Source organism: Artemia sp. Qi Xiang Cuo, chromosome 14 (genome assembly GCF_049724085.1).
Source record: "Artemia sp. Qi Xiang Cuo chromosome 14, ASM4972408v1, whole genome shotgun sequence".
NCBI classification, from domain to species: domain Eukaryota; kingdom Metazoa; phylum Arthropoda; class Branchiopoda; order Anostraca; family Artemiidae; genus Artemia; species Artemia sp. Qi Xiang Cuo.
In genome coordinates, this window is record NC_142807.1 from 3,849,099 (window position 1) to 3,861,671 (window position 12,573).

The window sequence follows — 12,573 nt, forward strand, 5'->3', positions numbered from 1 at the left end:
CGGCACAAGGCGGGCATAAGTTTTCTATTGCTTCTGGTATTTCTGCGGAGATGCTTTTTAGGTGGTAAAATTTTACTATGTACAGGACTAGACACTAAAAACTGGCCAAAACGAATCATCAGCTGAAAACGGCGATCGCGAAGGCTTGGTATTTCAAGTGACTTCAGAGCGGAGCTGTAATCTACATATTCGTCGCAAAGAATGATCTTTACAGCTGGTTTCTGGATCCCCTCCAAATCATCACTTAAGTAATCTATGTGATGAACTTGTGGGCCCCAGACGGGACACGCATATTCAAGGATGGGTCGAATAAAAGTGAGGTACGCTGTTTTCAGCTGATACACTGGAAAACCTAGGCGGCGCATCGGCACCAGTGTCCGCATAGCATAATGTCCCTTCTTAACCAGCTCTTGTATATGAATAGAGAACGAACAGTCCACACTAAAGGTGACGCCCAAGAAAGTCGCACACGAAGCAGAAGGGAACGAAGTCGTGGGGTAGGTAAAATCGCGTTTAAATGGGTTGAACCTCAAAACCTTTGATTTATTCTCATTAATTTGAAGATTGTTCGCAGTACACTGTGATTTAAACTGATCGAAAAAATTTGGGTCAAACTGGGCAACAGCTTGAGAATCCTTTACGTGGTGTTTAAGAAGCGCAGACAAATCATCGAAGAATTTAAAACGATCGTCAAAGTCAGAAACTACATAGTTGATAACAGCCAGGAAAAGAAGAGCTGCTAATTTGGTACCTTGTGGGGCGCCACATGTAATTTCCACCCATTCCGATTCAATATCACCGGGAAAAAGGGCGTACACTTTTTGATACCTGTGACGTAAGAAATCAACTACTAATTGGAGGTTGTGCTTACGGGCACCCATTGACTTGAGATTTTGGGTGGCAAGAGGGTGCTTAATCAAATCAAATGCCTTTCGGTAGTCTACCAGAAGTAAATCTACAAACGAGCTTCCAAACTCCAACCATTCAGCTACAAGGTGATAAAGCCGTACTAAATAAACAGACGTGCTGCATCCCTTCAAGCAACCATATTGGAAGGGGTCAAGTGACGGTGAAATGTCCGTGAGAAGTTCACGATATATGAAAGATTCTGCAACTTTAGCAAAGTTCGGTGTGATCGAAATAGGTCTTAACTGATCACTTGTCTTAGGTCCTTTAACTTTGGGTATTGCACGAACATATGCTCGCTTCCAAGCATCGGGAAAGGTTTGTTCACTGAAGCCCTGATTGATGATTGATGCCAATGGTCTGGCTAAAAACAAGGCATATTCGCAAATAATTTTGACCGGTAACTCACCAGGGTAGGAAGATAAATTCGGTTTTAGTTTTTGAAGTTCTTTAAAAACAGCAAATTCGGTATACTGTTTTATTTCGGCAGTTTCACAATCGACTAAGAGATCAACCAGTTCGGCCTCTGTAATTGAGGGGTAGATGGTACAAATGCCAGCAAAGAACTCGTTTATGTCTGAAGCGCTCATTTTAGATCCGTCAGGCTTGGGTATTTTTAGCTCACTGTTAACTGACTTGCCAGTCATTTGTTTCACTGTGGAATGCCACTTCCGACTGCTACTTTGGAGAAGGGGTACTACCTTTTCCCGAACATAATTTCTTCGCTTGAAACGATTGACGGCCACGATTCAATTTCTAAGTTTTGCCGCCGCGGCTATTTGTCCGGAACTGTGCAGCTTGCACCTCATCTTGATCATTTGTTTGAGATCGCTTGTGATCCATGGTTTATCGGACTCACTTACCACTACAACTTTAGTGGGAAAAAACTTTTGAAACATCTCTGACAGAAGAGAGTTAAACTGCTGAACTTTGCTATTCAGGTTTACCATAGAACACAGGTCGTCGAAGCAGTAAGTCCCGATCCACAGACCGAAATCACAGATTGATTGAGAGTTAATCGGACGAATAGTCACTTTGGTTCTTTTTGGCTTCGGTTGGTTATTTTTGGCTTGCCAGAGAATTACATAATGATCCGAACTCTGGAGAGGACCTAACGACCGAGGGGAGTAATAATTGTCACTCATGTTTGTAAAAATTAGGTGTAGAGTACTGCCACTCTGGTGCGTAGCAATGGTAACTACCTGCTTCAGATCAAGGACACTAGATACCCATTGTCTGTTCGTCTGGTTAAAATCGCCAGCTATTATGAAGCCAGGATAGGCATGGGCACGACGAAGTTTATCGATGTAGGTCTGTAAGTAGCTGATAAGCTCTTTCCTGTTTTTTGCACTCTCTGGGTAATACACAGATGCAATTATCAAACATGAGCACTATTTTAATAGTTTGGATGGCTTGCACTCTACCCAGACAACTTCGTGACACGAATCGGTTGGTATATTTAACAGCTTAGATGCAATGTCATTACGAATATAGATACCAACGCCACCACCTTTTCTACTCAAGCCTCTATCACGGCGAGTGTTGAAATAACTAGTGTAGCCTTTTATTCTACCCATTTCATCAGTGATATCCCAGCATTCGGTAACTGCGGCAATAGGAACACTCACTTCTCTCAGCAGTATCTTCATCTCGTCAACTTTATTTGTTAAGGATCGGGCATTACACAGAATAAAATTCGGAAGCTTTGCCTGAGCTGATAACTGTTCAGGACGTAATAGAGGGGGAAGTTCATCAGAGGAACACGGTAAGATCGGCTGCAGCTGTGATGGAGAAAGAGTGGGAGGAATTTCGTACCTTTGCAAACATCTTATTTTCACAAGAGTCCTTGGTTCACATGCAGCCGTCCTCCGGTCAGAAAGACGTTCCTCAGAAACATGAACGGGTATGACTGTCTGTCTGTTTCACCACCCGCCTCTCTTTCCACGCCGTCTACGCTTTTTTTTAAGCACCACAAGCAGGGAGTCCTCTGGTGGCCGTTTGAGTAATCCAAAAAGCCACATACTGACAAATGTAAATGGCGCTATAGTCAGGTGAAATGAATTAAGTCTTCTTAAATATTCTTTTTGATAGGTAAAAGTCATTATGATTGCACTTAGTAAAGCTAGGGAGGCCAATTCTTTGAAAGAATGCACCATCAAAAACAGTTGAGAACTCCACACAAACAAGCTAAACTAGAGTTTAGCAGCACCATCTATATGAATCAAAATTAGATGGCGCTGTAGTCAGTTGAAATGAATTAAGTCTCCTCAAGGGGAATTTTCAGGGGGGACCCAGCCGAACACGATCAATTCTATTCAGCAGGTTCCCTAACAAACTTGATTTATATAATCTACAAGATTAAAGGATCAAACTATTTAATCAATTAAGTTATTCAATACATTTATAATATGTGTTGTAACACAAATGCCCTGACAAGGATAAGTTGGGTATAAAAGGTCGAAAGTAAAGATTACTATCAGGTGAAAAATAAAAATTTCGGATCAATTTGCTTTGCTGCCCACTGTTCCCTCTACTTTAATACATATAAAACAAAATTTCAAGGATTATAAAATGATTATAACCCTTAGATTATTTTAGTGGAAACTTGCGCTCCTAAAATTTCTGCACCCGGGGCAAGTACCCCCTCTGTCCCCCCTATAGCCGTCTCAGCTACTACTAGTAATTTTACTGGACCTGCTAGTAAGAATAAGGGTATTAAGCTGAAAATTTCAGGAAATTTTGAGGGGAAAGTTGAACTAAATCCAAAAACTATGTGCAAACAGGTTGTCAAAAGGGTACAACAACAATATCTTAAGAATGGCTTAGAGCAGTATATTGACATTTTCAGGGCAGGATGAGGGGGATGTTCAACTGACCAAAAGGGAATATGTGTATGCTACTACTGGTGCTACTGTTAGAGCTACTACTATTACTATTATTTCAATCATTACTACTGCGATGGGAAGGCGTCATAACATCGAACCGTCAGGAGCAGTATAAAATCCGTCATAACATCGACAAAAAAATCCGTCAGAACCTCGAACCGTCATAACATCGAAAATTTTAAAACTTTAGTTTTTTGGGGTCTAGGAGGGAAAAGGTACCTAGGTTAGGTTAGGTTACCCCCCTGATGTGCAAATATATAGCCGAAATTTGTTTCTAAACTATTATATACTTATTACTATTATATAAACTTATAATTTTTTTTAGATGTTATGACCGTTTGAGGTCCTGACGGTTAAATGTTATGACGTTTCGTGCTTGTGACGGTTCGTCGAAATGGTAGCACCCCTGCGATGACTACTATTACTAAGGATAAGGGTATGAAGGTGAAAATTATAGAGAATATTGAGGAGGAACTTGAATTAAATAAAAACACAGTATTTGTATGCATTTGGAAAAAAGGGCTATCAGCAATATCTTAGGAAAATATTCAAGTATTAATTTTTAACCCACAGGGCATGTTATGGGGGATGTTGAACAAACCAAAAGGCAATATTTGCATGCTACTACTACTACGACTTTTACTACTACTATTACTCCAGCAACTACTACTAAAGCTAAGGGTATTAAAGTGAGAATTTTAGGGAATGCTGAGAGCATGTTGAACCAAATGAAACGAACAATATGCATACACGTTGTCAAAAGGACGTGTCAGCAATGTCCCATGAAGTGCTTACAGTATTAAGTTGAAACTACTACTACTACTGCGACTATTGCTACTACTGAGGCGAAGGGTATTAGAGTGAAGCTTTTAGGGATTTTTCAGGGGGATGTTGGAATAAATCAAAACATACTATGTCCATTTAAGCTGTCAAAAAGGCGTATTAGCCCAGCTATTACTCCATTTTACTATTACTATTACTCCAGCTACTACTACTAAAGCTAAGGGTATTAAAGTGATGGTATTAAAGTGATAATTTTAGGGAATGCTGAGAGCATGTTGAACCAAATGAAACGAACAATATGCATACACGTTGTCAAAAGGACGTATCAGCAATGTCCCAGGAACCGCTTAGGGTATTAAGTTGAAACTACTACTACTGCAACTATTGCTACTACTGAGGCGAAGGGTATTAGAGTGAAGCGTTTAGGGATTTTTCACGGGGATGTTGGACTAAATCAAAACATACTCTGTCCATTTAAGCTGTCAAAAAGGTGTATTAGCAATATCTCAGCAAAATTTTAGAGCAACAAGTTGAAACTTTTAGGGTAGGTTGAGGGTGATGTAGAACTAATCAAAACGCATTATGTGTATACTACTAAAACTACTGTCCTTACAATTACCGCTGCTACTGAAGCTAAAAATATTAAGGTGAAACGTTCAGGGAATGTTGAGAAGGATGCTAAATTAAATCAAAGCACATTATAAATGCACGGTGTTATGCATGGTGTCAAAAAGACGCATCAGTAAAATCTTAGGAACACCATAGAGTACCAAGACTACTAAGGCTAAAGTTATAGAGGTGAAAATTATTGGAGATACTGAGAGGGTATTTGAATGAAATCGAAACACACTATGTGCATTTTGATGCGTTTAAAGGCCCTTACTACATAGAAAGGACTTTAAGTTGAAACTTATTAGGCATGATGGATGGGGATATAGAAATGACCTAAAAGCAACATTTACATGCTACTGCTGCTACTTTTACTACTGCTACAACAACAACTATTAAAGCTAAATATATGGAGGGGAAACTTTCAAGGAATGTTTAGAAGAATGTTGAACCAAATTAAAACACACCCCATACATGCTAGTTGTCAAAGGGGCGTATCAGTAATGTCCCAGGAATGGCCTTGGGCCGTGATTCCCACAGTGGGTCATGGGCAGGTCGAGCACCCTTCGGCCGACTATACTATAAAGGCTAAATTTAAAAAAAAAAAAAAAAAAAAAAAAAAAAAAAAAAGTGAATGGTGTTATATTCAAATGCATTTAAAGAGTATTAGGAGACATGATAGTATTACAATGACGTTATCATAGGCAGTGCAATCGCGCTGGCTAAGTAAAGAACGATGTTGGCACAATGCATTATTATTTTTTTTTTCCATACCAGGGCACTTCGTGTCGAAGGAGTAGTCATAGAAACTTCGAAAAGGACTCATTAGATTGGAAATTGGAGTGGATAGTGCCCTTCTTAATATTCGAAAGTGACTGGAAGGCAACTAACACCACTTCCACGCCCACCATTTCCCCAAGCACATCCAATCAAAATTTGGAGATAGCCATTTTGTTCAGCGTAGTTAATTTCCAGAGAGAAAATATGTTTTTGAGAAGGACACTCCCCCAAAACCCTCAGGGCAAGGGTTGTAAGTTATACCCTGGGGGCATATAATAACGATGTTGGCACAATGTATTATTTATTATTGTTTTCCTTTAGACCAGGGTACTTCATATCGAAGAAGTTGTCGTAGAAACTTCAAAAAGGGCTCATTCAATTGGAAATTGGAGTGGCTTGTGCCCTTTTTAACAGTGAAAGTGATTGGAAGGCAACTAACACCCCTTCTAACGCCCACCCTTTCCCGAAACACATCCAATCAAAATTTTGAGACAGCCATTTTATTCAGTGTAGTTGATTTCCAGATAGAAATTATGTTTTGAGGAGGACACTCCCCCACAACCCTCAGGGCAAGGGTTTTAAGTTATGCCCTGGGGGCATATTAGGTTTTTATAGAAAGCGTTGTTGTAGAAGCTTCAAAAAAGGCTTATTCGATTGGAAATTCAAAGGGCTAGTGCGCTTTTTAATAGTCGAAAGTGATTGGAGGGCAACTAACCCCCCTAACACGCCCACCTTTTCCCCAAACACATCCAATTTTGAGATAGCCATTTTTTTCAACGTAGTTAAAAGTTCTGGATATTACGTCTTTAAGGACGACATTCCCCCCCCCCAAAAAAAAAACCTCAGGGCAAGGGTTCTAAGTTATGCCCTGGGGGCATATAAGGTTTTATAGAACGCTTTGTCGTAAAAACTTCAAAAAGGGCTCATTCGATTGCAAATTGAAATGGCTAGTGCCCTTTTTAATAGCCGAAAGTGATTGGAAGGCAACTAACACCCCCTCCACGCCAACCACTTCCCCAAACACATCCAATCAAAATTTTGAGATAGCCATTTTGTTCCACGCAGTTTAAAATTCAAGAAATTATAGCTTTGAGCAGGACACTCCCCCCCCTCCACAGTCTTCAGGGGAAGGGTTATAAGTCATACCCTGGGGGCATATAAGGTTTTTATTGAAATATTTATATCAAAAACTGCAAGAGAGACTAATTCAATTGGAAATTTAAAGGTGTAGTACCCTTTTTAGTTGTCAAAAGGGATTTAAGGGCAAATAACCCCCCTTTAACGACAATTATTCCCCGAACCTCACCCAATCAAGTTTTTTAGATGAAAATTTTATTCGTTGAAAGTATTGGATATTGGATCTTCAAGAGTGACAACCCCTCCGCCCCCCACAGGCCTCAGGGCAAGGGTTGTAAGTTATGCCCTGGGGGCACATAAGGTTTTTATAGATAGCGATGTTGTAAAAACTTCAAAAAGGGCTCATTCAACTGGAAATTGAAAGAGCTAGTGCCCTTTTTAATAGTTGAAAGTGATTGAAGGGCAACTAACCCCCTCTCACGCTCGCCATTTCCCCAAACACAACCAATCCAAACTTTGAGATTTCCATTTTGTTCAACGTAGTTGAAAGTTCTGGAAATTAGGTCTTTTAGGATGATAGCCCCCACAGAGCCCTCAGTGCAAGGGTTGTAAGTTATGCCCTAGAGGCATATTAGGTTTATATAGAAAGATCGATGTGGGTATAATGTATTATTTTTTAGTTGTTGTTGTTGTTTAGACCAGGGCAATTCGTATCGAAGGAATTGTCGTAGGAAGTTCGAAAAGGACTTATTCGATTGAAATAGAAAGGAGTCATGCCTTTTTTAATAGTCGAAAGTGATTGGAGGGCAACTAATCCCGCTCTCACGCCCATCCTCCCATTTTCCCATTATCTTTAAAAACTGAATGTTGCCTTAAGATTAAATCAAAATGCAGTGTGTTAATGCTAATTCCAAATAAGGCATCTCAGCAGTATCCCAAGAACAACTGAGGGTATTATATTAGAACTTTCGGGGCTATTTCTGCTCTTAAAATTTAACCAAATCAAAATAGCGTAAGTCTATCCAAGCTATCTAAGAAAGTAAACCGATTTTTTTGCGAATCGTATCAAGTTTCCCATTTCAGGTCAACTAGAGGAGGTATGAAACTAAATTAAACACTACTATTTGTGTCAAGATATTTAAAAGGATGCATGCTGTTAAACATTGCTGAAAATTTTTCTCGAGTGAGGAAATAGCTGACAAAACTATAAAGTATTAAAAAATAGACAAGATTTAAAGTATTATCTTATTTTTCCCTGAAAAGACTATATCAATATAAAACGAACAGAAACTAATTAAAAAAACTTTTCCCACGAAATAAGTTTTTCAAAGAAAAGTAAATAACTCTATTAAACAAAAATTGAGCAAAAATAAAATCAAATAATCTACCAAGCGTGAAACTACCGCAAATCAGCATCCATAAATAAATGAAACCCAAAACGAACAGAAATTATAATAATTAACCAAGTCAAACTCAAAACGATTAGAAATTAACTTAAGTTTGTCTCAAAACTCCTATGCCTTTCCAAGGCCAGGAGATAATTTGCACTTTACTAAAAAAAATACAAATGAATATGCATTGTCAGTTTAATATACATATACTGATATTTAGTAATCAAAATGTTAATATTATTTGATTTATTAAAGTTATAAAAGTAAAAACATATATATTTTATAAAATGTTTTTAGGCATATAAAATATGCCTAGAGGACGACCCAAAAAAAATACCAAGTTAATGGTCCTTTAGGCTTCCCTCAGGTGAATACACGTACAACTTGAATAACAAAATAATATCACGAGGGGGGAATCAGGATTTCAGAAATGTCTAGGTGGGGCATGGCCCAAATTCGGTTGGGAACCACTGGTCTAGGGTATTAACTTGAAAATTTCAGGGCATATTTTGGGGAGTATTGAACTAACAAAAAGGCACTATGTGCATACTACTATTACTACTACTATTACAACTGGTGCTACTACTACTACGACTGCTACTACTATTACGACTACTACTACCACTATTACGAATGCTACTACTAGTACAAATGGATCTAAGGTTATTACCGAAAAACTTTCAGGGAATGTTGGGGAAGATTTTGAACTAAATAAAAAAAACACAATGTTAATGCAGTTTAACAAAAGGACGTAACAGCTATATTCCAGGAAAAACTTAGAGCCATATTCCAGGAAGGATAAATTTTTGAGAAATGTCGAGGAAGATATTGAATTAAATGGGAAACGGCTATTTGTATGCAGGCTGTGAAAAGGGCGTATCAGCAGTAAGGAACAGCTTACAGTAATAGGTTGAAACTTTCAAGGCATGACAAGGCGTGTGTAGTACAATAACTACAGGCGTATTTTGAATTAATAAAAATGCATCATGGGCATACTACCACCACTAGTAGTAGCGGTACTACTACTAGTATTAGTATAACTACTGCTACTGCTATAGTACTACAGTTACTAAGGCTAATGATTTAAGTATGAAATTTCCCAGGACTAGTAGGGGGGCGTTGGGCTATTTTAAAACAAACTATATGCGTACAGGTTATCAAAAGGGAGTATCTGATGTATCTGAGAGACGGGTTAAAGCATTAAGTTGAAACAATTAGGGTGCGAAAAGGGGATGTTTAGCTAGACCAAAAAGGTCCGATGCGAATACTATTATTGCTGCTACTACTAATACCACTGCTGCTATTACCAATACTATTCCCAACACTCTTACTATTACTTCTGCTACTATGACTACTGCTAATGCAAAAGGTGTTAGTAATACATTCAAGCAATGGTGAGGATGGTGTTGATGGAGCATGCGCAGCTGTGCTGTCCTCTGGAAGATTGGTGCTGAAGTGAGTTATTAGAACTAGTAGTAGTAGTAGTCAGGGACGTCCAGAGGGGGCGGAGAGGGGCACGCCACCCTCCAACTTTTTTGGAATTTGGTAAAATTTTCGCCGAAGGCAGAAATTTCGGCAGAAATTTTGCAAAATCGGCCGAAATTGAGCAAAATTCTTGATTTCTGCAGAAAATTGGGTATGAATCAGGTAGCGATTCGGTAAAATTTACGAAGATCGCCCCCCCCCCCAAATAAAATGAGCCTCGGGACGTCCCTGGTAGTAGTACAATATGAATAATCTCAAATAAGATTTTAAATGTCTTTTCAAAATGTAATACATATTTTAGAAATAAATAACAAAGGACTGTAACAAATATTGCAAAGGGTTGTAATGGATGATACACTAAATAAAAATTAGTGATGATAGTTTAATAATCACGTATAAGAGGTTACTGGGATGGCTGTTCAAAAGGGGATTGTTGTTTGACAGAAGCATTCAGGAGTTTACCCAGCCATACGATCTATATAATTTCCGTTTAAAAAATTGATGGTATCATGTGACTTGAAAACTTAGGCTATCAATAAATTTGTTCATTTCACCAGCTATAACGAAATGCTACTGTTTTTTCCTTGGACTAATTACTAGTGACTTCGACTAGTCACTAATTTTTTTTTGTATACCTTGGCCATCCTTATCCATTGAAAACATTTGAGTCAATTCAGGGTCCTCCTTTGGTTCTGAAAGAGACAAGGAAAAGGTCCACTTAGGAACATCATCCAAATTAGGTGAAAAGACAGAGCTTGTTGGTCCAAGGGCCTCATCCTCAACTTTAATTTCTGAAAGATAAATCAGTCTTATACGTTAGGGTTATAGAATCAACAAATCCTTCAAAAAATCCAAAAATATACATTAGATTGCTTGCTGCATAGTAAGAAAATGTGTAAGAACCAGAGTTTCACATCACAAAATAGCAAATCAGAGATATTACACAAGAGAAAATATGCGCAAGGTCATAATAAAAACTTTACCTTGAAAGAGCTAGTTTTTTTAATGTAATTAACGTTTGGTTATAATATCGTACTCAGAGTTATCTGCTACCATCCTTACCCCCTCTCCTTTAATGGTAAAGTTCAAATTTGTGTCATTACACATTAATAAATAAAAAAAAATCAAATAAAACTGTCGTTTCCAAAATGAAAAGAAAGTCTTAATCCCTCAACACAAAGCAAAGGCACTGTTTCAGTTCTGATTTCAAGGGAACTATTTCTAGTCTATCAATATTTAAAAAAAAGAAACAAAAAAAGACGACCTGTTTTTAATTGACCAGTTCTGATTTTATAATATATATTTTATCCATTTTTTCATCCATTTAATACAAATTTGAGCTTTTTAAAATATTAGGTTGTTCAACTTCTAGGGTTCTCTCTAGGAATCAGTTGAATGTAAGTAGCTAGGTATCAGATTTAATTACAATGATTACCTTGCTAACATGCAAGTGCTAATTACATAGTGATAATATATATATATATATATATATATATATATATATATATATATATATATATATATATATATATATATATATATATATATATATATATATATATATATATATATATATATATATATATATATATATATATATATATATATATATATATATATATATATAGGTGATTTGTGGCGCCAAAAGACCCTTCTTCTTGTAGTTTTCGTTGCCCTTTGATTCGTAAGGGTTTATATGAGAAGGAACAACTTCTTTTTTTTAGAATACTTTTGCCGACCAATAGTTTTGTGCTTGGAGGAGCACCGTCTCCTTGGACATTTTTGACCACTTTTTAATTTGATCCTTCCAGGTTACACTGCTTATTCCGTTCCTGCTTTATCTACGGGTGGATACTCTTCGGGACTCTTCAGTCACTCTTATGCATAATATTCAAATTTTATTTGATTTCTTTGAGTAAATATTTTATTACTTGACGCAATTTTAGATGTATTTTAATTAATTGCTATTTTTTAGTAGATTACCGGGATAATCCGTCTGATTATTCATTTCAAGATACATATGGAAAATTGAACGCTTTTTATCGCAAGCACTCAAACAAATATCTGTATATTTGGTGATTTGCTTGATTTATTTTTTTCACATTCTTCCTTTTTTTTCTGCACTACCAAAATTGTCAAATATAAGTTAAACTGATAATTGTACGTATTTTCATAAGGTGGGGCCAACTAGCATTTTAGATCACATGCTCTTCTTTTTACATCAGATCTAGTTTCTGGTTTGGTTAAAGTTGTTATTGATTTTCCAATTATGTCACTCTCACTGACTGGAAAAACCCAGTTAATAAATAGAAAGAAAGATCAAGATTTGAAAACTAAATTAATTTCGGACCGAAATCTTGCTGAGTTATACAGACCACTTGATAATCAGGAAGTCTCCAAAGCTGGTATACTTGAGTATTCCAGTCTTAATCTAGGAGAAAAAACTTCAATTAATACTGATTCGACGTTCATCTAGCTTTTTCGTTGACTTAGATATATTTCAAACGTAGTTTGTGCTGAAATATTACGAAACTTATAAGATCGGAGATACCCTGTCAGTCTAGCAACACATAAATGGTAGCAGCAAATGGCTAAAGTCTTGTTGTTCGTTATCAAGACCTTTAGAAAAACTTCAGATCACCCCAATTACTATGACA

At 37.3% G+C, this 12,573-nt stretch overlaps 1 long non-coding RNA gene across 1 annotated transcript in view; it reads right to left on the reverse strand.

Annotated features, from left to right (window-relative positions):
* Window positions 1-10,525: 10,525 nt before the first annotated feature.
* The window catches only part of LOC148944052 (uncharacterized), a 55,556-nt gene continuing 53,508 nt past the window's right edge, over window positions 10,526-12,573 (reverse strand). The window contains exon 3 of the long non-coding RNA XR_016142877.1: window positions 10,526-10,707. This is a non-coding gene — a long non-coding RNA (uncharacterized LOC148944052). The remainder of the gene's footprint in view (window positions 10,708-12,573) is intronic.